General features: G+C 41.5%; 1 long non-coding RNA gene across 1 annotated transcript; it reads left to right on the top strand.

Moving 5' to 3' along the window:
- Positions 1–142: 142 nt before the first annotated feature.
- On the top strand, positions 143–27,585 carry LOC123590820. The gene is made up of 2 exons (XR_006708990.1): positions 143–2,217; positions 27,367–27,585. It is a non-coding gene; the product is annotated as an uncharacterized LOC123590820 (long non-coding RNA).
- The last annotated feature ends 73 nt before the right edge of the window (positions 27,586–27,658 follow it).

The raw sequence follows: 27,658 nt of genomic DNA, 5'->3' as shown, positions 1-27,658 counted from the left end.
GCTCAGTCTGTTGAGAGTCCAGCTTCGGCTCAGGTGATGATCTCAGGACTTGTGAGTTCGAGCCCTGTATTGGGCTCTCTGCTGTCAGTGTGGAGCCCACTTCAGATCTTCTGTCTCCCTCTCTCTCTGCCCTTCTCCTGTTAGTGCTGTCTCTCTCTCTCTCTCTCTCTCAAAAATAAACATTAAAAAAAAAAAAAAAAGAAGAGAAAATGTAGTAATATAATGGATGACTAGGGAGGCTGCTTACCATTTTTTTAAACCAATGTTATTGAAGCAAAATTTATATTAAACAAAATGCACCCTTTTAACTATAAAGTTTGATGAGTTTTGACTTAGGAATATACCTGTGCAACCACCACCAGTCAAGATATAGGACGTTTCTCTTATCCAGAAAAATCTCCCTGGTGCCTCTTTGGGGTTAACCCATCCTCCTTTCTGCCCTGGCTCCAGACAACCACTGGTGTGCTTTGTGTCCTTATAGATTTGTTTTGAGGTTACTTATTTTTAAAGAAGATCACTTTTACTGCCTTTGGGGAATTAATTGGAATGAACCTGGTTGGAGGGATACAAGAGGAGCAAGACTAGAGATGATGAGAGAAATGTACCAATAAGATAATAGAAATAGAAATAATTAGCCTTTCTTGGACAGGACTCAGTCCCAAGCACTAAGTGTTTTAAGTGCTTAGTGTTTTAATTTTCATTCAATCTCCATAGCAAGCACTATGAGGTTACCTCTATCGTATAGAGGAGGAAGCTTCAGAAAAGTTAGTGACTTGCACAAGATTACACAGCTAGTGAGTGGTGGTTGGGATCCAAGCACCTGTGGTTCCCCACACACTGCAATGGCGCACGCTTACCCAGTGCTCACTATATGCCATGCACTGTTCTAAACACTTTAACCTGCACAAGAACCTTCATGGGTTCCAGTTTTAATGAGAGGAAACTAGAGGCCCGAAGAGAATAATCACATACTCTATGAGCAACTGGCAGAGCAAGTCCTTCAAGTTCTAAAATCCTATTCTTTGAATGTGTCATTGCTTATTTCAACTCAGGGTACATCCCTGTACACAATTTGCAGCAGGGTTTTCTAGCCAGCAGCTCTGATGAGGCTTGCTTCTTTTTCCATGAACCTTCTGAAACCTCTCCTAACCAGCCTGGCTTGGGCCTGTCTTCTGGCTCTTTCCCTGTGAAGGTGGAGGAGCCTCTGCCCTCCATGACCTCCTCTTCTATAGGACATGCCTGAGGCTCAGCAAGCTCTCTGATCTCCAATGAACCCCAACCCAAAAGCGAGGGGAGGTGGGAGGAGAGAACACAATCCAAAATATTATGGGGCTGGCTGGTCCCTGAACTATTGCCCGGCCAGATCATTTGAGACATTCTTGAACAACAAAAGTATAAACACTGCATCTGGATCAGAACAAATGGACACAGAGAATTGTAATGCCAAACTTGGAACAACAAACAAAATGTTGCTTTAGGAATTTCTGGCAGAGGAGCAGGAAGTATAAGGATTTTTTAAATTGTGTATGTGTGTGTTTTAATAGTCAGGGCTTCAAGTTTCAACTAGGACATGAAAATAAACTGCAAGTAAACAATTTCAAGGGCAGAATTGAGACTCCACTTAGAAGTCTTGTGTAATCCACTGTCTTGTGTAATTTCAAGAGGGCTTTGAAATAAGGAGGGGAATGCCAACTCTTCTAAATTTGCCAGGAAAGGAGAGGTCTGAATTTCTCCTCGTGAAGAATGAGGAGTACCCTCCCCCCATTTGGCTCCACCACCTTCTGCTCCTGTACCAAGAGAGGCAGGCGATGGGTTAGCCACCTCCAAGACAACTGTGACTTAATTGTGATGTGTGACTTGGGCTTTGGGAACCTGCTGGCCAGACAGCATGACCTGCGAGGCTTGAGGGTGTGGGCTGCGTGTCAGGAGAAGAGGATCCAGCAGCTGAGAGGCCAGACATCAGAGAGGCTGGAGGCAGTCGTCCTAGATGTCACTAAGAGAGCAACACTGAAGCTACCCAGTGGGTGAAGGAGTATGTGGGGACAGAGGAATGATATAATTTCTCTTCCTCTAGATGTCCTCTTATTCCAAGTACTAGTCCCATGAGAAGATGACACCAGCCTACTAAATAAGAGAGAGACACTAACAAGTTATAAAATTTGCTCTTAATTATCTACTCTGACAGAAAAGAACAGTGATCTGGATCTAAGACAGCAGGTAATTCTACTTAGTCACACTCTATGGTATGTAACCATGAGCCTATAAACATGCTTCGTATAAGTACAAACTATTTATTAATAAGTTACCTTTGTACAGAACTTCATAATTTTACAAAATTCTTTTACATACCCCATGTCCTATTTAAAGGAATTTGCTTTTTCCCCAGATCACTTGAACATTTTTGAATGGGTCTTGCTCATCCACATTCAAGGTCTTTGCTCATAACTCCTACACACTCCGGTGCAATGGAGTGTGGGAATTGGAATCCAGATACCTGTAAAAAAAAATCTGGCTCCACTCTGTATGACTTTAGGTAACTAATTCCTCAGTGATTCAATGTCTTTCCCAATAAAGTAGGAATAATAATGCCTCCTCCCAGGAGCTGTGGTAAAGCATCCATGAGGTAATGTATATGAAAAACTTTGAAAAGGAGAGATGGAGTCAGATAATGGAGACGGGGAGTCACAGGCCAAGCTAGAGAACTAGCAGTCTGTCTTCCGTGCAATGAGGAGCCATAGCAGTTTATGGGAAAAGGTGGTTCTTTTTCTGATCTTTCCTAAATGTCCTTTGTCCCTTCTGAATCCACCTAATTTCTTGGACTTTGGACCTCTGTCTCCCTGAATTATCTGGCAGAGTCTTACTGAGAACTAGAAAAAGAAGGAAGCCATTGACAAGTAGCTGTAGAAGTAAGCACCTGGGAAAACAAGGAGGGGGATAAGTTTCCAAAAGACAGAGGAGTAGGGCCTAAGGTGCTTCTTTATGGGGGGTTTTCATGAGCTCTGGGCTCAGACCTGGAACCAGGAGACTGAAAGAGCAGAATGGCTTCAGTGGTTCCTGGGATTTCTCATATTGTCTTCTGTTCTCCTTTTCATGAAGAAAGAGAAGTTTGCCAGTCTCAACCATCCTTCCTAGGTATATACTGGTCTCTTTGTTGCTCAGCAGGAAAATGCTCCAGATATCAAGGCTGGATAGAGATCTCTCTGTGATTCTCTCTCTCTTTGTCTTCCCCTTCCCTCCCCTCCTGCCTCCTTCCCTCCCATTCTTCTTTACTTCTGAATGATTAATATATACATTTGGAAATAACTGCCCTCACTCGATAGCCTCTGGATTGTATACAACAGATCATATTCTTATTTATAGGATATAGTTTTAGCTGCATGTCACAGACATCAAAATTAACAGTGGATTACACATGACAGATATTTCTTTCTTCCTCATGGAAAAACCTGGCATGGTATGATATCTCCTCTGTATTGACTTCTCAGGGGCTCAGACCTTTTTAGTCTTTCTGCTCTGCTATCCTACAGTCCAAGATGGCTCTAGCCAGATGGAATGGGGCAAAGAAGGACAAGCCTCTATCCTTTAAGGACATAGCATGGATATTTTGCACGCCTTGCTGTACTCATGCACATTGGCCAGAACTTAGCCACATTGTCAAACCTCACTGCAAGGCAGGCTGAAACTGTGGTTTTCATTCTGAGTAACTGTGCATTCAGCTAAAAATTCAATTATTATGGACAAAGGGGAAAATGTGTATTGTGGGACAGCTGGCAGTCTCTGCTACACAGGATAATTCAATTCTTTTGGGGGATCTTCAGCAACAACTTCTTTCCTTATAGTCTTCGGTATTTGATGGGTTTCATAATTACACTTCTGAGTCTATGGGTCAAATGGTTGGGATTTTTCTAGGAAGACTCTAGGAATTCTCCTTTTTCTAAAGTACCCCAGGCCTCTCTTAACATCAGAGAACTGAGAAAAGTTTGGAGACATTTCTTAGAATCAATCATCTTTGGTTTTAGGGTTGCTTCCTTTGGAGGGTAGAGATCCTTACCTTTGCTTTAAAATAGTTTTGTTGGGGTGCCTGGGTAGCTCAGTCGGTTAAGTCCGACTTCAGCTCAGGTCATGATCTCGCAGTCTGTGAATTCAAACCCCATATCTGGCTCTGCACTGACAGCTCAGAGCCTGGAGCCTGGTTCGGATTCTATGTCTCCCCCTCTCTCTGTGTCCCTCCCCTGCTTGTGCTTTCTCTCTCTTTCAAAAGTAAATAAACATTAAGAAAAAAAAAATTAAATTGTTTTGCTGAGGGGCACCTGGGTGGCTCATTTGGGTAAACATCTGACTCTTGATTTCGGTTCAGGTCACAATCCCATGGTTTGTGGATTTGGCTGGTGGGTTCGAGCCCTGCATTGGGCTCTGCACTGACTGCACGGAGCCTGCTTGGGATTCTCTTCTCCCTCTCTCTCTGCCCCTCCCCTGCTTGTGTGCTCTCTCTCTCTCAAAATAAATACATAAACTTTAAAAAATAAATGGTTTTGTTGAGGTATAATTTACAGAATTCACTTAATTGAATTTAATGTAAGTGTAAAGTTCAATAATTTTTTTTTACTAATTTATACAGTTTGTGCAACCATCACACAACCCCTCAATAAAAAATTTTTTCTTGGTCCAAAATGTTCTTCTGTGCCTGTTTGAAGTCAATTCCCACTTCCACTGATATGCTTTCTGTCTCTGTAGATTTACTTTTCCTAGAAATTCCATATAAATAGAATCATACAAAATGTAGTCTTTTGTGTCTTGCTTTTTTTTTTTTTCTTAATGTAATGTTTGGAGCTTATCCATGTTGCTGCATATCTCAATAGTTCATTCTTTTTTATTGCTGAATTGTATTCTATAATATGGATATACCACATTTTATCCATTCACCAGTGGTGAACATTTGGATTGCCCCCAGTTTGGAACAAATAAGTACTAGTACTGCAAAATTCAAATAGCCTTTATGTGAACACATGTTTTCATTTCTCTGGAGTAGATACCTGGGAGTGGAACTGCTGGTTAATCATATAATGTGGTTAACTTTTTAAGAAACCGCCAAACTGTTTTCCAAAGAGACTGTATCATTGTACATTCCCACCAGCAATGTATGAAAGTTAAGTTTTCTCCATACCCTCACCAACACTGAGCACTGTCAGTCTTTTGAATTATAGCCATACCAGTATGCACGCAGTGGTATCCCTTTATGGTTTTAATTTGCATTTCCCTGATGATTACTGATACTGAGCACTTGAAAAGCTATAAAACTCCCTCTGAGCACGGCTGTAGCTGCATGCTATAAATATTGTTTTCATTTTCATTCAACTCAAGATCTTTTCTAATTGCCCATGTGATTTGTTCCTTTGACCTAAACGTTATTTAGATGTGTATAGTTTGTTTTTTTTTTAAGTTTATTTATTTATTTTGAGAGAGAGAGAAAGAGAGAGCAGGGGAGGGGCAGAGAAAGGGAGGGAGAATCCCAAGCAGGTTCCCTACTCAGTGTGGAGTTCAATGCAGGGCTCGATTTCACAAAGTGTGAGATCATGAACTGACCCAAAATCAAGAGTCAGAAACCCAACTGAGACACTCAGGCACCTCTAGATGTATCTAGTTAAATTTCCAAATATTTGGGGGGCTTTCAAATTTTTTCTTGTTGTTTAATTTAATTTAATTCCTCTGGTTATAGAACAACCTTTGTATGACTTCATTATTTTAAATTTTACTGACATTTGTTTCATGGCCTAGCGTATCATTTATTCTAGAAAATGTTTCATGTGTGCTTGAAAAGAAAGTATATTCTGTTTGTTGAGTAGAATGTTCTATAGTTATCAGGTCAAGTTGGTTGATAATGTTCAAGTCTCCTTATCTTACTAATTTTCTCTCTGTTCTACCAATACTCAAGAGAGGAACATTTAAATCTCCAATGATAATTCTTGAGTTGTCTATTTTTCCTTTCAGTTCTGTTCATTTTGCTTCCTGTTTTCGGGGGGTTCAGTTGTTACGTGCACATATGTAATAAATTTTATACCTTCTGGATATAATGATATTATATAATGTCTCTATTTGTCTCTAGTAATATTTCTATTCTTAAAGTTGATTACTATTCAAGCTCTCTTAGAATTACTATTTGTATGGTATGTCTTTTTTGATCTTTTTACTTTCAAATCTGTTTGTGTCTTTGGGTCTAAAATATATCTCTTATAGGGGCACCTAGCTAGCTCAGTTGGTAGAGCATGCAGTTCTTGATCTCAGGGTCATGAGCTCAAGCCCCACATTGGGCATAGAGCTTACTTAAAATAATAAAAATAATAAATAAATAAATAAATAAATAATATGTCTCTTATAGACTGTGTATACTTGGATCTTGCTTTTGTATACAGTTCCAAAATTGCTACTTTTGGTTGGAAATTTGTTTTTTTATTGAATTTTTTAATGTTTATTTATTTTGAGAGAGAGAGAGAGTGTGTATATGTGTGCAAGTGGGGGAGGGGCAGAGAGAGAGGGAGACCGAAGATCAGAAGTAGGCTTGGTGCTGACAGCAGAGAACCTGTCGTGGGGCTTGAACTCACGAGTCACGAGATCATGACCTGAGCCGAAGTCAGATGCTTAACCCACTGATCCACCCAGATGCCCCTACCTTTGATTGGAAAGTTTAATTCACTTACAGTAATGTAATTATTAATGCCATTGGATTTATATCTGTCACTTTGCTATTTATTTTCTTTAGGTCTTATGTCATTTTTCCCCTCTTCCTCATTTACAGCCATCTTTTACGCTAAAAAAAGTTTTTAGTATGCCATTTTGATTCCACTCTTAATTTTTAAAGGCTTAAAAAATGTTGTTGTTGTTGTTTTTAAAGAATAAGAGCAGTGGTCCTCCGCTGTGGGCCATATTCCTCCATTCCTGCTAAAGGATATCTGAAAATGTCTGGAGACATTTTTTGTTGTCACAGCCTGGCAGTGCATTCAGAGTTCAGTCAGTTCTCAAATTAGCCTGGGCTTTGGCTTTCAACTTGCCTCCCACAATTCTCCCCACGTGTGTGAGTAGTGCTCCAGTCAGCAGCCTATGTATGGAGAGCTTATTCCAGCCCTTCAATGGCTCTTTTGTTTCCAAGACCTCCCTGCTAAATTTCTGGTTGGTCTGCTGCTTGCCCCAACCGGGGCCATAACCTAAGGTTAGAAGAGCTGTGAGTCCTCCCTGTTTATGTCCTATCAAGTTCTGCTGCTTTTACTGATAATGCTGTGGTGTGTTTCTGTCTTCTGCCTGAAATCAAGCCTGCCCCTTCTGGAAGCAGAGATGCTAATTTTCCAGCCAGCTCTGCCATTCTTGCCTGTTGAGCTCCAGTGAGGATGGGGAAATGACCCCAGGCAAGGAGATCACAGATTCTTCAGGATCTCCCCTGAAGAGCTAATAGTTTTTCATGAATAAATGATTCTCAATTTGTTGTATACCCTTGGTTAATTTCCAGAGACCTTAGCCATTGTTTCTGACAGTTTTGTCCAATTTGAACCTTGTTTTTGGAGGAAAGGATTTGCTGACCTCTTCATTCCGTAGCTGGTAGTCCCCCCACTACTTTGGAGTTTGGAGTTTGGAGTTTGCATCATAAAACTTTATGGCAACTTTAGGGCAGCCACTTTCACCCTCGAAAGGATAAACAGCAGTCTTGGGGGGATCTGAGTCTATGTTTCTCTGGAAAGCAGACAAAATTAAAGGTAGAAGTTTTTTGAAAACTGTATCCCCTCTCCTCCCAGTAGTCAAGCAAATATTTTTGATCTTTCGTTCAAAACGACTGACTCTGAGCCCCAACCAGAGCTCTGATCCTTGTGGCACAAGTCCCTCAACTGGCTGGTTTAATCCTCAGAGAACTAGTGTTAAGTCTTACACTGCGGTAGCTGCTCTCCTTAACATGCTAGTTTCCCCCATTCGCCCATATTCCCCACTGTATTGCACGCGTGCGTGCACATCCACACCCACCACCCCCACACACCTGAGTGTGCGTATAGAGGTGTATACTGGCAATTTGCTTTCCAGAGCAGTCCAGCTCTGGCTTCAGTGTGACCAATAACCTATATCTGAGGTGTCCCACTGCAGGCCCTGGATGAGGCTGCTAAAGACATTCTATTCCAAGTGCCAAAAATCCAGGGCCATACCTTATCCATTCATTCAACTGATTTGTGTTCAAGCACCTACTGGAGCCCAGTTCTGTGCTAGGGGCTGAGAGAAGCTGGGTCACTCTGGGGCCCTACGGGGCCACGGTGAACATGACACAGTTCCCACCCTGGAGGAACTCTCAGTACCAAGGAGGAGACATAAATAAATAAACACTTATAATAAAATGTAATGAGTTTAACGTCAGGAGAGGTATAGACTGTTAAGGGGAACTCATATAAGATAGGAACACTTAGTCTAGACTTAGGGAATCAGAAAAGGCTCCTTGGAAGCAGTGATGTCTGAACCAAGACTAAAGAATGAGTCGGAGTTAGGCAGGCAGCTAGTTGACACTGTATTCTTCACAAATGTTCAACTGAGGCAAGTTTTAATTCAACCTTCTACCCACTCATCTTACTTCTAGATCACCCTTTACTTACCTCCTTGCCTCACTCTACCTATATAATTTGTTTTGTGATCTTCCAGGGAGGCCAGCTTATTTTAATATTCAAGCCAGATGGATTTAGAAAGAGAAGTATGCAAGCATTAAAACAATCTTTGACCTGATGATTGAGAAAAAAAAGTCCCAAATTTCCTGGCAGCTTCTGAGCATGTTACGTAAAGCTGATTGAGCATCTCAAGAAGAGATTCATGCCCTTGATGGGGGTTGGACTAGATCACCCTGAAATTCTAGTTTTGGTCTACCCTTGACTGACTGGGTGATGTTGGGCAAGTTCCTTGACATCTCTAGGCTCCCTTGGGTTTTTTAATTAGTACAAAAAGAGTGGTAAGTCTGTACCCAGTTGCCTTCCACCTCTAATATGAAGTGAATCAAGTTATTTTATAAAGTTAAATAGAAATGATCTAGAATGGGTGGTGTCATGAAAAGCAAGCTGAAGTCCCTACTAAAAGGAGAAAGTGTCTACCTACAGTGCCAGACTTAGAGTTCAGGAATGGAACTAGACTGCTTGCAATCTACCCCAGGAGCTCTCAGGCTTACCCTACACTTTTCTCAGAGGTCTCTTTTCTGCATGTTGCCGAAGAAGGCTTCCACTGCATCCCTGAAGATTGTACCTATTTATAAATGTTATTCACTAAAGCAAGTCGATCTGTCTGTAGAGACAAACAGCAAGGGGCACATAATTGACTGTTTCATATCCCCACATTTACTACTCTACCAAGTTATGTTACAACACTCTCTCTAACTAGTTTTCCTGGAAGAACCCCCACGTCTAACTGAAACTAGGAAAAGCATGTAGTAAAGTGAGGTAGACCCACTCTATGGTCCACCACAGGGGTCCAGAAGCTATATGGAAGTTTAAGCTAAATGCATTGGTGGTCACTAATTCCAATATAATGTCAGGTCCTGACAAATCTCTCAACAGATATGATTCAGAAAATTGGGTGAATATAAAGGTCTTAAGTAAGCTTGAAGACTCAATCCAACATTTCCAGTTTCCAATTTCCAGTTTTAGAATAAATGGCTTCCCTTTTAACACTCCTGCTGGGAGTGGAAAATGGTAGACAACTTTTTCATTCAGTGTAAGCTCAGAGGTCTGATACGACCCAGGGAGTAGGGGAGGGGTAGCCCGAGGATGTGAGACATCCAGAGTCAATAGTGTGTGTTTGGGGGTGGGAGGAACAGACGGACAATGTCGGGTTGGTTTTCATATCATTTGGGGCAAATTAAATGTGAATGATAAAGACACAAGGGAAATGTTTACTACAGACTCATTCTAGCCTGACAGTTGTGGGGGGTGTCTTTTTGACTCCCCAATAGAAAAGGATATCTTAAAGTTAGTGTCCAGTCACTAGCTCTTTCAAAGTAAGACCTATTGTCCTAGGTTTGAAAACCTATTGTCCTAGGTTTGAAAGCCTTCAACAATATAGGAGAAAAATAAAATAATACTAGCAGCCAACATTTGTTGAGCCCTTCCTACGTGCCAACTGCTGGGCTAAGCATTTGCATACATATGTTTACATACGTTATCACCTTTAGGCTTGCGAAGTATTATTTCTCCTGTTCTGTAGAGGAGGAAACAGACTCAGAGGGGTTACATAACTTGTTCAGAGTCACAGAGACAATAGCTCTGATCTGAGCCAGATTTGTCTGGATGGCATTCTGCACTTTGATCATGAGCAAATACAGGGGTCACTGTCCTGAATGGGCTGGACCACCCCACTGCCCAAGCTGCCACTTGTGCCTTTCATGAGGGCTCATGATACCTCGTCTTCTCAGATTGTCATGTCCCACAAGTCACCATGGGTACGATGAGGATAATGATATCTTACCATTCAGAGTAGTTTTGAAGATGAAGAGAGATCATGTTAGCAAAGAGTTTTCCTCACAGCAGAGCGTCATGATAAGCTTGGGCAAAATGGCAGTTTTAATTTTAATTTTTTAAAGTTTATTTACATATTTTGAGAGAGAGAGCAGGGGAGGGGCAGAGAGGGAGAGAGAGAATCCCAAGCAGGTTCCCCACTGTCAGCACAGAGCCCAGTGTGGGGCTGGAACCCACAAACCATGAAATCATGACCTGAGCTGAAACCAAGAGTCGGTCCTGAGCCACCCAGGCACCCCTAAAATGGTCATTTTAAACACAATCAAACCTATTACTGATTCCTTGTGGCCTCCACTACCTATATTTATTCCTATCTCTGCTTTTTTTCCTCTACATCAATTCTTCATGAAAGTTAAGACCCTATAATTTGGAGTAGGCTTTTAAAAATCCAATTGTCGGGGTGCTTGGGTGGATCAGTTGGTTAGGGGTCTGACTTCAGCTCAGGTCATGGTCTCGGGGTTGGTGAGTTCGAGCCCTGCATTGGGCTCTGTGCTGACAGCTCAGAGCCTGGAGCCTGCTTCGGATTCTGTGTCTTCCTCTCACTCTCTGCTCCTCCCCCACTACGCTCTGTCTCTGTCTCAAAAATAAACATTAAGAAAAATTAAAAATCCAATTGTATAGGGGTGCCTGGCTGGCTCAATCAGTGGAGCATGTGGCTCTTGATCTTAGGGTTGTGAGTTCGAGCTCCATGTTAGGCATAGAGAATATATATATATATATATATATATATATATCACCAATTGTCTAACCACGGCACTCCTCTCATTCCCATTAAACTGAAATGGTTTGCAAATGCACAAATATGATAGGATCTTCATTGCCCCTGTATTGTTCATTTGTTTTTAGAAAGTTGTCGATGGGAACCTGGGGAGACTAAGAGTTCTATTTCCATAAGACAGATCTGTAGGACAGGTTAGAATCAACCTCACCTTTCAGTCTCTATTCTGGAGACTGAAACCTCTCCTAGGCAACATTTCTAGAAGGGGAAAGCATGTCCTGGATTGTCTTCCACACCCAAGCAATTCCCACTAGTCATTTGAGGGTCCCTTTAAGCATCATCTCCTCCGGAAAGCCTTCCCTAAATCCCTCCCACATGTGGTGACTGTTTTCTCAACTCCCACAGCCTGCATGCTTGTCAGCCTTTATTGATACCCGCTGAAGCTCTTCCTCTGCGACTCTGTGCTCCTTGAGGTCAGAGACATTGCCTCTGCGACTCCGTGCTCCTTGAAGTCAGAGACATTGTTTTCATTTCTGTACCCCATCCATAGCACCTGTGCCTTGCTCATAGGAAGTTTGCAATTATGTTTGTGGGATAAATGTTACATTTAACTTGCTTTCTGAAGGAAGAGTACATTTGTCCGGTATACTTTCCCCTTACAGCAATGTTTATGTTGTTCTTGAGCAGATCTCAAAGTGAGTGCTCAATTATACATTTACCTGGCTATAGATCCTGAGGGCTCATCTGTTTTTCCCTTTTTAAGGTTTGTTCGTAACTTGAACAAACAAGCAGAACACACACACAGTAACATACCCACATATACTTTTATTGTTTCTCCGTATTATATAAGCAATATATGCTCAATGTAAGACATTATAAACATGAATAACAAAAAAGGAGGAGGGGCACCTGCATGGCTCTGCCGGTTGAACATACGACTTCGGCTCAGGTCATAATCTTGCGGTTCACAGGTTCAAGCCCCGTATTGAGCTCTGTGCCGACAGCTAAGAGCCTGGAGCCTGCTTCAGATTCTGTGTCTCCCTCTGTCTCTGCCCCTCCCCTGCTCGTACTCTCTTTCTCTCTCAAAAATAAATAAACATTAAAAAATATTTTTAAAAAGGAGGAAATGATAAATATAATTCTATGACTCAGAGATAACCACTATTAATATTTTTTTGACCACACATGCAGACTTTTCTTTATGTATGCATATGCTTTTTAAATGTGTCATAGTGTTCATATGATACCTTTTTCTCTTAATATGTATTTAAGTACTAAATATGTTTTATATCACTTTTATATCATGTAGTTTTTATTGTGTTAATATGCCACCTTTTATTTATTCTTGGCTGGCTGCATTCTCTCCAATTTTTAGCAATTACCCATAGCACTGTAAGGTGGTTAAATAAGTTGTTATTTTATTATTACCTTAAGATAAATTTTTGAGAATAAAAATGCTGGCCCAATGAGCATACATAATTTGTGTGGGTTTTTAAATTTTTTATGAGCTACCAAATTCCCCTTAGGCCTCAGTGCCTACGTACCCAGGTACCTGAGTTCTTGTTAACCTTGGACACTCACATTAAAAATAAAACAAAGCAAACAAGACACTTGGTCATTGCGAAGTCATTCCTGTTTTACTTGGCATTTCTTTAATCACTAGAGAGGTTAAATTTCTTTTCCTATGTTTATTGATGCTTTCCTGTTTTGTAAAGTGAGTATTCTCATCTCTTGTTTTTCTATTGAGTAAATTGAATGCCTTGTTTCACATGGGATTTAGATCAGTCCCCAAGATCCCTTGAACTCAGCCCATTTTGTACTGATAGGTGTTAAATGAGGTTTTGCCTGTGTGCATATGAGATGTGTGTCCTTGAACAAGGCTTTCATGAGGACAAAAGACTTTTCTGGGGCTACTTTTGATGCAGGCAGCCTGGGTCCGAGGACCCAGAGGGAGTCCCACAGGACCAGCCAAGAGGGTCCTTGATTTCTCCCAGGCTAGAAATCCAATGGTGAGCTGGAGAAGTGAAAGTGGAGTTTATTGAATAGCATGAGTGACAGACAGAGAATAGCAGACAAGTATCTAGGAGACTCAGAAAGGAAAGGAGAATGAGTGTTGTCTCCGTTGGGGGTTTAGGGTTTATATTGAAAAGGGGTCTAGGATATGTGTGTTCCTTTAGGAATCCAGGGTGGAGTCCAATCAAAGGTGAGTGACAGATGAACAGTAAGTGTTATCCCATAAACTACTGAAGGTAGGAGGTGTTGCTACCAGCATCAGCCAAGGTTTGTCCAAAGCTAATGCCCTGGAACATGTTTGGGATCCAGCTCTTCTTGGATGTTATCAGGTGTTTGGGGTCTAGGACAAAATTCTTCCTTCCCTCTTGAGGTGGGAACATAGCTTCTTTGGCTTTTTCAGAAGCGAAGTATAGAATACAAGTAAATGGGACCTAACAGAAAAACAGCAGAGACAAAGCCTTTCTATTTTTTTATTTTTTAAATATAATTCATTGTCAGATTGGCTTACATACAACACCCAGTGCTCATCCCAGCAAGTGCCCTCCTCAATACCCATCACCCACTTTCCCCTCTCCCCCACCCCACCCCCGTCCACCTTCAGTTTGTTCTCTGTATTTAAGAGTCTCTTATGGTTTGTTTCCCTCCCCCCCCCCCCCCCCTGCCGTTTGTATCTATTTTCCCCACTCCCTTCCCCCATGGTCTTCTGTTAAGTTTCTCAAGATCCACATATGAGTGAAATTATATGGTATCTGTCCTTCTCTGACTGACTTATTTCACTCAGCATAATACCTTCTAGTTCCATCCATGTTGCTGCAAATGGCATGACTTCATTCTTTCTCATTGCCAAGTACTATTCCACTGTATATGTAAACCACATCTTCTTTATCCATTCATTAGTCGATGGACATTTAGGCTCTCTCCATGATTTGGCTATTGTTGAAAGTTCTGCTATATACATTGGGGTACATGTGCCCCTACACATTAGCACTCCTGTATCCCTTGGCTAAATTCCTAGCAGTGCTATTGCTGGGTCATAGGGTAGTTCTATTTTTAATTTTTTGAGGAACCTCCACACTGTTTTCCAGAATGGCTGCACCAGTCTGCATTCCCACCAACAGTGCAAGAAGGTTCCCGTTTCTCCACATCCTCGCCAGTATCTGTAGTTTCCTGATTTGTTCATCTCAGCCACCCTGACCAGTGTTAGGTGGTATCTCAGTGTGGCTTTGATTTGTATTTCCCTGATGATGAGTGACGTTGAGCATCTTTTCATGTGTCTGTTGGCCATTTGGATATCTTCCTTGGAAAATTGTCTATTCATGTCTTCTGCCCATTTCTTCACTGGATTATTTGTTTTTTTGGGTGTTGAATTTAGTAAGTTCTTTATAAATTTTGGATACTAATCCTTTATCCGCTGTGTCATTTTGCAAATATCTTTTCCCATTCCATCGGTTGCCTTTTAGTTCTGTTGACTATTTCCTTTGCAGTGCAGAAGCTTTTTATCTTGATGAAGTCCCAATAGTTCATTTTTGTTTTTAATTCCCTTGGAATTAATTTGGAGCTGTGTCGAGTAAGAAATTGCTGTGGCTGAGGTCAAAGAAGTTGTTGCCTGCCTTCTCTTCTAGCGTTTTGATGGTTTCTTGTCTCACATTGAGGCCTTTCATCCATTTTGAGTTTATTTTTATGTATGGTGTAAGAAAGTGGTCTAGTTTCATTCTTCTGCATGTTACTGTCCAGTTCTCCCAGCACCATTTGCTAAAAAGACTGTCTTTTTTCCATTTGATGCTCTTTCCTGGAGACAAAGCCTTTCTAAAATGGAGTCCTGGGGCTCCTGGGTGGCTCAATCAGTTAAGCATCCTACTTTGGTTCAGGTCATGATCTCACGGTTCAGGGGTTCGAGCCCCACACAGGCTTCTCTGCTGTCAGCACAGATCCTACTTCGGATCCTCTGTTCCATTCTCTCTCTGCCCTTCCCCTGCTTATGCTCTTACGTGCGTGTTCTCTCTCTCTCTTTCTCAAAAATAAATAAATGTTAAAATAATAATAATAATAACAATAATGATAATAAAATGGAGTCCCTTCATCTTCCCTACATCTCTTTGGTTATTAAAATTAGTGTCTGATTTAGTGTAATTAAAAACATTTTTCTTCAATAGTTTGTTCAATTTATAGACCTCATTTTATCTATATAATTTAGAGGTTTCATCAGTTTTTAAGGGAGAGTTTGATTAATATTTGATTCTGCTATTTAAACTCCCTTGAGAAATTTAAACTGCGTTCAAAAATTTAACATATTTAATTTTCTTTTTTAAAGTACATTGACTGTTACTGATAAACCTTAAATAAGCCTTATCAATCAAATAGCAACATATAAATATGGCAAAGTCAAATCATCCTAATTTTCTTGCAGGTTTTATGTATTTAAAATACTAAATAGCTATAGAGTAGTACCAGAGTATTTTAGTTCAAAATAGTAATAATTCAGAGTGTGGTTTACTTGACCATCTCTATACTTAATTCTAAATCTCTTAAAAACCATGAAGGAGGAAATTATTTCCTCCCAAGTAATTTGAAATTGCTTTTTTGGGTACTGGGAATGCATTTAGATATGAGACTTTGGTTGCGATAAGAGTATTTATAGATGTAGACATTATCAAATGACAAAACTAACAAGTTTGATGTCCTTTATTCAAAGGAAGACAATCCATGGATTGAGAGAGTATAGTCCCTCATAAACAGTGAAGCACTCTTCCCAAGAGATTTTGGGCAAGAGTGAGTTTTGTAGAGCATTAAAAGTCCCAACACCAAAAGAGGGCATGGTTGGTTGATGTTGCATATCTGACTTGGTTTAGAAAGATCAAGGAAAAAGGAAATAATAATAGAATCCAGAGTTGGCTTGGCATTTGGTGATTGGCTGACTGGATACATTGCATTTCTGGTAAAGCAGAGCATTTATCAGAACATGAAAGTTGGGTTTGTTAACATGGCACCCTGGGCAGGAGCGGCTCCATCTTGGGCCTAGAGGTTCATTTCAATATGTAAGATGAGTTTTCTCATTATGATGGAGGCCAAGTACTACTAGAAGTCTCTCTCAATATTTTTATGCCAGATAAGGGCATTTCATACAATCTCCTGACACCATATTTGAGTGCATGACCCCTAATTTTCACATCTTATTTAACCCCACCCATGTTTCACCAATTTATTGGATCCAGTAGATCATTTCCAATTATATTCTAATTATAATTATAATCCAATTATATTCTAATCTTTTCATATCTTCCCTATCTATAGTACTACAAATCTTAGATATTCAAATGCATCTGTTTGGATTCTGTTAAATTCACCTCTGTGTTACTCAAGGGCAACAATCTGTCATTCTTGTAACAACAGAACAACAAATTACTTTTTTTTTTTTTTTTTTGTAAGGCAGATAAAACAAGATAAGTACAAAGGCTTACAGTGAGTTTAGTAGATAATTGCTGACAATTACACAGGTATATCTCAACCACAGAGTCCTCCCTTCTTCTTTTCCTCTCTCTTTGGCAAATGACCATAATCACATATTATCACTTCACTTATATTTTTTATTTTATTTTTTTATGAGAGAGAGAGAGAGAGAGCAAGCAGGGGAGGGACAGAGGGAGAGGGAGACACAGAATCGGAAGCAGGATCCAACTCGGGGCTTGTCCCACAACCCTGGGATCAACCCTGGGACCTGAGCTGAAATCCAGAGTTGGAAGCTTCACCAACTGAGCCAGCAGGATGCCCCTATCACTTCACTTATAAATGTTGAATCTCTGGAGCCCCGGGGTGGCTCAGTCAGTGAAGCGTCTGACTTCAGCTCAGGTCATGATCTCATGGTTTGTGAGTTCGAGCCCTAGTTGGGCTCTGTGCTGACACCTCAGAGCCAGGAGGCTGCTTCAGATCCTCTCTCTCTCTCTCTGCCCCACTCCGGCTTGCGTTCTGTCTCTGTCTCAAAAAAATGAGTAAATGTTAAAAAAACATTTTTTAAAATAAATGTTGAATCCCCTGTTGATGCATAAGGAATCTATTAGCTTTAAGTGGGGAGATTTCTCAGAAGGTTAGAAATAATGTCATTCTCTGGATGTGGATGTGTCATATTAGATGTAACCCTACCCAAGTGATGGTTTGCTAATGTCGCTCTAAATTGTCATGACAATTTCCTGAGTTTCAGTGTGGCAAGACAAGTCACCAAGAAAGCCTGGACTGTGATATGTGCACATTGCATGCATGCACTTGAGACACTGCAACAGGTGTGAGTATGGTAGGGCTCTAACAGGGGTGATGGTTTACATGGAGCATGGGAGAAAATAGCCAAAGAGGAAAGCCATGCCAGATGGTCTGCTGTCCCGTCCCGGAGACAGGCTGTTCTGGACCTGAGGGGTCCAGAGCCCCTGAGGGGCTGCTGAGCGCCAGAACCCCATATTCCTAGAGTGGAGAGAAGGCAGTTCACTCATGGTACTAACTTGTTGGCAATATTCTTTAAAAGCAACTAATTCCTGGTGCACCTGGGTGAGTGTCTGGCTCTTTATTTTGGCTCAGGTCATGATCCCAGGGTTGTGGGATCAAGTCCCACATCGGACTCCATGCTGAGCATGGAAACTGCTTAAACATATTTTTTTAACATTTATTTATTTTTGAGGGAGAGAGGGCATGAGCGGTGAAGGGGCTGCAAAAGGGAGACAGAAGATCTGAAACAGGCTCTGTGCTGTGAATGCAGAGCCCGATGCAGGGTTTGAACTCACAAACCAACTGTGAGATCATGACCTGAGCCAAAATCAGGAGTCAGCCACTTAACTAACTGAGCCACACAGGCATCCCAGCATGGAGACTGCTTAGGATTCTCTCTTTTCCCCTCTGCCCCTCTCTCCAACTTGTGTGTTCTTTCTCTAAAATAAAATAAAATAAAATAAGATAAATAAAATAAAAAAGCATATCATTCCTTGGCTCTACATCTGTCTTCACTAAACAACATCTTGATCTAAGATCCAAGGGTTCCTGATCTCACCCAGAATAAGTTTGTGTCCTGTGAAAATGCCCTAGATAGGTTTTACACCCAGAAATTGGTGTAAAACCTGTAAATTGGGTTCTTGGTTTTTAAATTAACCTCTTCCCAGAGTTTGATCGTCTTGGATAATGGCTGGAATTAGACGTAAGGACTTGCAAAACTAAAATACAGAATTGGCTGAAGATTCTTTATCATAAGGGCCCACTACAGTCCTCCCCTTACAAGACCCCCCGTAGATGCCTGAAATTGTGGATAGTGACAAACCTTTATATACTGTCTTTTCCTATGTATACATACCTATGATAAAGTTCAACTTATAAATTAGGCACAGTAAGAGATTAACAATTATAACTAATAATATAATAGAACAATTATACCAATATACTGCAATAAAAGCTATGTCAATGTGTCATTTGACATATGTCAATGTCTCTCTCAAAGTATCTTATTGTGCTGTATTCACCCTTCTTGTTTTGATGTGAGATGATAAAATGCCTATGTGATGAGATGAAGTGAGGAGAATGACATAGGCATTGTGACAAAGTGCTAGGCTACCTTGACCTTCTGGTGATACTCAGAAGGAGTATGAGTATCAGGGGTAACTGAGACTACAGAAAAAAAAAAAACCATGGATAAGGGTGGGGGGACTACTATAATGGTGTTCCATCTGAGGCAAGTGGCCAGTTGACCTCCTTGCTGACTTGTCTTGAGCTATACTTTGGCTATGAATTCAGTGAATATAGAATTCAGAATTAGTAGGTTCTGGGGGTGCCTGGGTAGTTCAGTCGGTTAAGTGTCTGACTCTTGATCTCAGGTCAGGTCCTGATCCCAGAGTTATGGGATGGAGCCCCGCATTGAAGCCTGCTTGGGATTCTCTCTTTCCTCTCTCTCTGCCCCTCCCCCTACGCCCATACACACACTCTCAAATGAAATAAACATTAAAAAAAAGAATTAGTAGGTTCTGATATTTCTGTGGAATAAAACTAATTTTGGTGGAAGTGGAAAGAAAAATTCAGATAGGGAGGAAGCTGTGTGGTTGTGTGGCCAGCAGAAACACCATCACACTGGGAACCGATTAGTCTTGTTGAGGCTTGGGCAGTAATTGGTTTCTATTAACAGCAGAGACAAAAGGAAGAACAGTAGCACTTAAAATCACATGTTATTCCTAAAAGAACATGCTCTCTGAGGGCAGCCATTGTCATTGCGAAGCACAGGAAGCCTGGAGCCAGCATTTCCAGAACTGAATGCCAGCATTTCTAGAACTGAATGCTGGCTCCACCACGTACCAACTATGTAAGCTTAGATGTGGAACTTAACTTTTCTGTGCTTTGGTTTTATTAACTGAGAAGATTAAATGATTTGACGTACACAAGGCTTAAAGCTGTGCCTGACATTTGCTAAGATACATTATTATCATCTGATACTAATTGTGGAGTAGCTTCCTTCTCATGAATTAGATGGGAAAGACAACCAACCAGCAGCTCATTAAGAAGCTGGCATAGGGGCGCCTGGGTGGCGCAGTCGGTTAAGCGTCCGACTTCAGCCAGGTCACGATCTCACGGTCGGTGAGTTCGAGCCCCGCGTCAGGCTCTGGGCTGATGGCTCAGAGCCTGGAGCCTGTTTCCGATTCTGTGTCTCCCTCTCTCTCTCTGCCCCTCCCCCGTTCATGCTCTGTCTCTCTCTGTCCCAAAAATAAATAAACGTTGAAAAAAAAATTTTTTTTTAATTAAAAAAAAGAAGCTGGCATAAAATATGGGAGAAATGATAAATGGTTACCTCTTTTTTTAAATGTTTTTAAGTTTATTTATTTTTGACAGAGACAGATTGTGAGCATGAGCTGGGGAGGGGCAGAGAGAGAGAGAGGGAGACACAGAATCCAAAGCAGGGTCCAGGCTCCAAGCTGTCAGCACAGAGCCTGACGCGGGGCTCAAACTCACAAACTGTGAGATCATGACCTGGGCTGAAGTTGGACGTTAACCAACTGAGCCACCCAGGCACCCCAATGGTTACCTAACTCTTAAGTCTGTAATCTTTTGTGAGTAGTAAAGGGCATCAACTTTTTTTTTTAGTCCATTCAGATAGGGTTTTTTTTCTATTCATCAGTAAATCCTTACATAGCACCTCGTAGGTGCAGGACACTGGTCTAGGTATGTTACAAATACTAACTCATTTAATCTTGACAACTCTTAGCTGTTATTAACATGCCCATTCTACAGATGAGGAACCTAATGAGAGGAGAGCCAGGCTTTCTGCTGCAGCAGTCAGGCTCCAGAGATGTGTGCTACACCGCCGTGTGAGGCCACCCATCTCCCCTCTTCAGACGGGACTGCAGAGCAAGTGGCCTAAACAGGCTGGAGCCCAACACCAACAAACAGCGCAGTGCCAGCTCAGCTGCTTGCCTTCTTTAATTTTTTCCTTCATCAGACTGCTATAAGACAAATTATGGCTTCCTAACTTAATTGGGTTTAATAGTTCTATTATTTGGAGGTCACACTTTTTCGTTTCTCCGAGTGTTTCTTTTTTAATAGCATCCTCTTTTTGTTTCACGTACGCAATATTTTCTCTTATCCCTCTGAAGATATTGAGAGTGTTTTGTGTCCCTCTTGCATCATTTTCTGCTTGCTGCAGGTGACTTTATTCCATTGGCTCATTTTGCTCTCTATCTTCCATACTCGATGTTTTCTTTTAATGTCTGTTAATCCTTAACTAGTTGCTCACATTTAAGAGGAGGGAAGTAAAGAACTGCAAATTGGTAGCACTTATCATTTATGATCTTCACTGTTCTATTGTCACTGGACTATTTCAGTGGATCCCTGATATCAGTGTCCTAGAACTTCTGTTTCTCCTGGATTTGAGAGATTTCCCAGAGAGGCTTTTTCAGTCTCCCACCCAGTGGGCATATGTCTTGTGTCACCATTCAAGTTGTCAAATATAGAAAGGAGGGGCGCCTGGGTGGCTCAGTTGGTTAAGCATCCAACTTTGGCTCAGGTCATGATCTTGCAGTCTGTGAGTTTGATCCCCACATCAGGCACTGTTCTGAGAACTCAGAGCCTAGAGCCTGCTTCGGATTCTGTGTCTCCCTCTCTCTCTGCCCCTCCCCAACTCACGCTTTGTCTCTCTATCTCAAAAATAAAATAAACATTAAAAAAAAAAAAAAATATATATATATATATATATATAGAAAGAAGACTGAGCTCAGGGTTTTAGCACTCAGTATGTACATTTTCACTTCAACTCATTTCCAGAACAATATCTATGCCCTTAACCCTACAAAATACAGCCCCCACTCTCATGTAGATATCATTGTTTTTACCCCTCTTCCCAGGTATGAGAGGGACAGTTGCTATACATATTTGGGAGGGAGTCTGATGGTCTGTTTCTTGTATAGGTTTTCAAACAATCCTTCTTTTCACAGGCCCTCCTTTACCCCCACTTCCGGAGATGTCTAGGACCCCAGTTCTTGAGCTTTTGGGGAGTTCTTCAATTAAATTGAGTTGCTTATTAAGTTCCCCGCTTCTGGCTTGTTATTCAGTATTTTCAATTCTGATAAATCATTTACCACTGTCCATTTGCTTTCTTATAAAATGTCATTGCTATATGTCTTCTCTTCTTCCTTGTGAGTTTATTATCTCATTTTAAAAGGTATTTTACAAATAAAATAAAATAAAATAAAATAAAAGGTATTTTACTATCATTTTAGTGGATTTTCGATAGAGAATAGATACTAATTGATGCGCTAAAGCTGCCATTATTTATTGTTTTTCTTACTACCCAATTTAAAAAGTCACAACGTGTAGACAAACAAGTTCTGGGAAACTGCTTTTTTTAAATTTTAATGTTTTATTTATTTTTGAAAGAGAGAGACAGAGTATGAGTGTGGGGTGGGCAGACAGAGAGGGAGACACAGAATCCAAAGCAGACTCCAGGCTCTGAACTGTCAGCACAGAGCCCGATGCGGGGCTCGAACTGGTGAACCATGAGATCATGACCTGAGCAGAAGTCGGATATTCAACCACTGAGCCACCCAGGGGCCCCAGGAAACTGCTTTTTTTTTTTTTTTTAACGTTTTTTATTTATTTTTGAGACAGAGAGAGACAGAGCATGAACGGGGGAGGGGCAGAGAGAGAGGGAGACACAGAATCGGAAGCAGGCTCCAGGCTCCGAGCCATCAGCCCAGAGCCCGACGCGGGGCTCGAACTCACGGACCGTGAGATTGTGACCTGAGCTGAAGTCGGACGCTTAACCAACTGAGCCACCCAGGCGCCCCAGGAAACTGCTTTTGAAGGTGTTCATGACACCTACCGTGAACACGCTGAAAAGCAGGGAGAGGCTGCTTATCACACAGTCCAGAACCTTGCTATTCAAAATATGTTATGTAGACCAGCACCATTGGCATTAGCTGGGAATTTATTTTAAACTGCAAAGTCCCAGATTCCATATCAGACTTCCTAAATCAAAATCCACATTTCAACAAGATCCCCAGTTAATTCATAGCCAAATGAAAAGTTGAGAAGCACTGGTCCATAACAATAGCCCTTACCATTCCATTCAGCAGTATTAAGTTAAGTTTGAAAATCAATTGGCCAGGAGCTTTCAACATAAATTTATACAACTACCCTTAGGGATATGACTTAAGGGAAGCAATGGTTAGTCACACAAATTGAATGATGGTGCAGAACAGGTCTAGGGACTTCAAGCTCTGACCATAATTATGCCAATTAGCAGGGGAAAGACTGTCTAGGTTACTCAAAAGAATGCCAAATACAGACGTAGTTCACTTTAGTGGAAAAAGTATAAAGTGATGTATGTCTTAGCCATCTTATTGGGAATCAAATTTTAAAAAGAAAGAATACGTTCTTATTATAAGAGATGGTAACTAAGTGATATTGACAAAGATTAGAACAGTCAATTCACCCTTGCTTTTGCCGATATTTGACTTCTAGGAGTTAGAGGGAAGCACCTTCTGCCTTGAAAATAAACCATCTATTCTCTCAAATCCAGGTCCCTTCCAGACCCAAGAGAGTAAGCCTCAGAAGAGAAGCTCACAGGGTGGAATTTGATCACTCGGTGCAAGGAGGGTGAGGAAGTTTGCTCCAGGAAATCTCCTAAGGCTGGATGCATGCAGCTATGAGCTCTACGCCATTTAGGAATAAGGGATTATAGCTACAAATTGAGTGCACTGACCTTCAATGAGCAAGGCTGGCACCAGTGAGCCAAAGGCTAGTAAGATTAACCCATTATCTGGGATAAGGAAGTTTGTCAGGCTTGCAGGACAAGTTAATGCCATGGGGACAGAATCCATAAGAGTCAACTGGCTGAGGTGAATTACTGCAAACCATGGCTGCAGTAGAGAGTAAAGTATTTGCATAGATTTGGTCTGTAAAATGCAAGCAGGGAGAGTGTGTGAATAGAAGTATTACTGTAAAACCACATAGGGGCATTGTCAGTGCCCAATCCTGCCACATCAGCTGGATGAGATCACATCAACAGAAAGAGAACCGTGTCATTTGCAGAAGAGTGCTGAGGCTGGGTTTGTGTGGAATGTTAAGTCAAAAAACTGATGCCAGGGTGCAGCTGAGTAGATGAGGCAGAGGAGAGCAGCCAAAGCCCGCGTTCAAGGAATGTCAGAGGGGTGTTGGACCAGGTGTGAGGAGATGAGGAGAGTGGCACAGAACAAATACCAGGAATGGTTTCATTTGATTCCTGTATAGGCTGCAGTAGCTACTTCAAAGAGAGGGGGTCAGATGGGGATTTCCACTGGACAAGTTCCAGAGAAGAAGGGAATGCTTTCTTAGGATAGGATCTCTAGTTGGGGCACCTGGATGGCTCAGCCGATTAAGCATCCAACTTGAGCTCAGGTCACTATCTCATGGTTCGTGGGTTCAAGCCCCATGTTGGGCTCTGTGCTGACAGCTCAGAGCCTGGGGCCTGCTTCAGATTCTGTGTCTCCCTCTCTCTCTGCCCCTCCCCCCCCCCAAAAAAATAAATAATCATTAAAAATTTTTTTTTAATAAGTGATCTCTATTTGGGAAAACAGCAGTTTGGTCAACATAGCATTATATGAATGGAATAATCACTGTGAACTCATACCTGAAGCTTACTGAAGCTATTTTTCAGAGACAAACCTGTTCAAAATAGAATCCCTTTCTCTCTTGGAAAATGGATAATGAGTTGAGTCCTCACTCTAATGAGGCGTATGATAGGGGTGAAGGGGAACTTTCTTCCAGAGAAGGATACTGTACTTATCATCCAGGGATGGATACGGTGTCAGAATTCGGTAAAGGTGAGAGAATGAGAATGTCTCCATTTGTACAAAGGAAAGTTGCATCTTACCACCCAAGGCATAAAGTTGTTTTGATCTTTTATAGAAGTTCAATATACATAGAAGGATTGAGTGGATGCTGAGTAGCCAAAGGGATGGAACGTGCTGGTTATGACCTATTTTCTCTAAGCTTCTATCCTTCTGTGCCCTGTTTTATGCTGCCTGGAATTCTGCAAACCATGTTTCTTTCTTTTTTTTATTTTTAATTTTTAAAGTTTATTTATCCTGAGAGAGAGAGAAAGCGCAAGTGGGGAAGGGGCAGAGAGAGAGAGAGAGAGAGAGACAGAATCCAAAGCAGGCTCCTCACTGCCAGTGCAAAGCCTGATGCGGGGCTCAATCTCATGAATCATGAGATCATGACCTGAGCCGAAACCAAGAGTCGGACGCTCAACCGACTGAGCCACCCGGGTGCCCCAACAAACCGTATTCCTCTTCTGCCAGCTCTCCCTGTTAGGATCTTCTTTTTTGAATCTTTATTTATTTTTTGAGAGAGAGAGACAGAGCACAAGCAAGGGAGGGGCGGAGAGAGAGGGAGACACAGAATCCGAAGCAGGCTCCAGGCCCTGAGCTATCAGCACAGAGCCAGACACAGGGCTCGAACTCATGAACCGCGAGATCATGACCTGAGCCGAAACCAAGAGCTGGACACTTAACCGACTGAGCCACCCTGGCGCCCCCCTGTTAGGATCTTCTAATAGGGGCTCTATAGGGAGATGAGAAGGCTGGACAGGTGAGGGATTTATTCCTTCCTGTTTGCTTTCTGCTTCTGTCAGTGCCACCCTAGCAACCATTCTTCACCGTGCCATCAACACTTGGTTTCAGCAGCAATACTTGATTGCAGGTGTAGTTCTTTCCTACACTCCACTCCCTAAATGGGCCTCATTATGTCCCTTCAGAGATGCTACTACCAGCCAGCTGGCACCTTCTCCCCACAGATCTGGGTCCCTGTGCTGCAGAGACCTCAGAGCTCCCACTGCACCGGCACCACCCAGCCAGGGCCCCAGCCAGCTCCCTGGGAGTCTCTCTTTGGAGCATGAAGCTCTACATGATCCCAACATCCTTCCTTTCTCAGCCCCAGGAGAGGTAGCAGCTTCCTGAAGTTCCACCTCCAGAAAATGTCAGTGTTCCCTTTCATCTTTTCAATCTTTCGGTCACTGGTTAACAATTCTTTATGTTAAATTCTCTCTCTTAAAATAAGTGCGCTGGTTTCTATTTTTCTACCCAGGTCCTAACTGATGCTTACACCCCTGGGCTTTCTGACATAGTCACACATTCTTTTAGGAAGTTAAACCCTTTCCCCAGTTGAACTCACAGCTGTAATTAGGCTGCCCACATGCACCAGTGTGTCCAGAGCAATACTGTTTATGCTTGTTGTCCTGACATAATTGTTAATAGTGTAATGAAATACATAGTTCCCTTGGAGGGTAGGAGCCACTGTTATTCAGGAAAACGTTTGCTTTCTCTCAGGTATATTGTGGAGCAAGAAAATAAGAGCCAGTGCTATAAAGGTATAGTAATCAAAACAGTATGGTACTGGCATAAAAACAGACACATAGACCAATGGAACAGAATTGAGAGTCTAGAAATAAATTCATGCATATATGGTCAAATATTTGATAAAGGAGCCAATACTCAATGGGGAAAGGATAGTCTCTTCAATAAATGGTGCTGGGAAAACTAAGCATTCGCATGCAAAAGAGTGAAATTGGACTCCTGCCTTACACCATTCACAAAAATTAACTTGAAATGAATTAAAGACTTGAATGTAATACCTTAAATGTAAGATCTGAAACCTTAGAACTCCTCAACAAAAATATAGGGTAAAAGCTCCTTGACATTGGTCTTGGCCACAGTTTCTTGGATATGACACCAAAAGAAACAACAGCAAAAACAAGACTGTGAAATACTGGCAGGAGAGGGATGAGGGTTCACTGTCAAAGCACCTGGCAGAGAGGTTACACCCAGAGCTGAACCTCCGTGAGCAGTCCAGACATATTGTCTACCAGGCTGTAATTGACCAGAGAAACTTCTGGTTGGCTGGGAAACTGGCTTGCAAAGATACCTCTGTGCTTTATCATCTCCAGAAATAAGTTCAAAGGTAACAATCAGTTACAGGAAAATAATTATTTTGAAATGTTTGAAGTTGACACGGAAAAATGCATGGTTCAGACAAGCCTATTTAATAATTGTGTTAAAAGAAAAATGAGTTTTAGGGGCGCCTGGGTGGCTCAGTCGGTTAAGCATCCGACTTCAGCTCAGGTCACGATCTCGCGGTCCGTGAGTTCGAGCCCCACGTCGGGCTCTGGGCTGATGGCTCAGAGCCTGGAGCCTGCTTCCGATTCTGTGTCTCCCTCTCTCTCTGCCCCTCCCCCATTCATGCTCTGTCTCTCTCTGTCCCTAAAATAAATAAACTTTAAAAAAAATTTTTAAAAAAAAAAGAAAAATGAGTTTTAAGTCCACTACAGAAATTACATAATGAATGGAGAGAGCAAACCATGATAAAATGGAGGGCAGTAAAAATGTCTCTCAAATAGAGCATTAAATGCAAATGGATTAACTCTCATATACAAAATGAAAGAGTTAAAAATAATGTTTTTAAGGAAGAGTTAACCAGGGATACTTTTAAGAGATCCAGTAATTTGCTGTCAACAAAATTCACAACTTAGAAAGACATTAACAAGAATTAGGAGGTCTAAGATCTAGCGTGTCATTATAACTCAGGAAAGTCAGGTATTACCATCATAAATGTTTTCTTTTTGAACAGGGTCCTGTGTGCCAACATCTTTAGGGTTTCATTGGTGTTTTCTCCATTATCTACACTGGAATGTTCCTGGACAGAGCTGGGAACCCAACCCTTCAATGTGCTACCTAGAATTGCACAATGGGGTAGCCTTACTCAGCTAACCAAAAACTTGTTCTGTGGGATACTAACTAGAATTTGCAAAATCTCTTCTTAACAAATGTTTATCACACCCTCCTTCAATGTGATTGTGTGCTGTCAGTATGTGGATGTCTTGCTACCAGTGCTGTTTCACTCCCACTGCTCTGGGTGGGAT

The sequence above is a fragment of the Leopardus geoffroyi genome, chromosome B4 (assembly GCF_018350155.1).
Source record: "Leopardus geoffroyi isolate Oge1 chromosome B4, O.geoffroyi_Oge1_pat1.0, whole genome shotgun sequence".
In the NCBI taxonomy this organism is placed as follows: Eukaryota; Metazoa; Chordata; class Mammalia; order Carnivora; family Felidae; genus Leopardus; species Leopardus geoffroyi.
The sequence above is the reverse complement of the archived record's forward strand: the minus strand, read 5'-3'. Positions and strand labels throughout refer to the sequence as shown.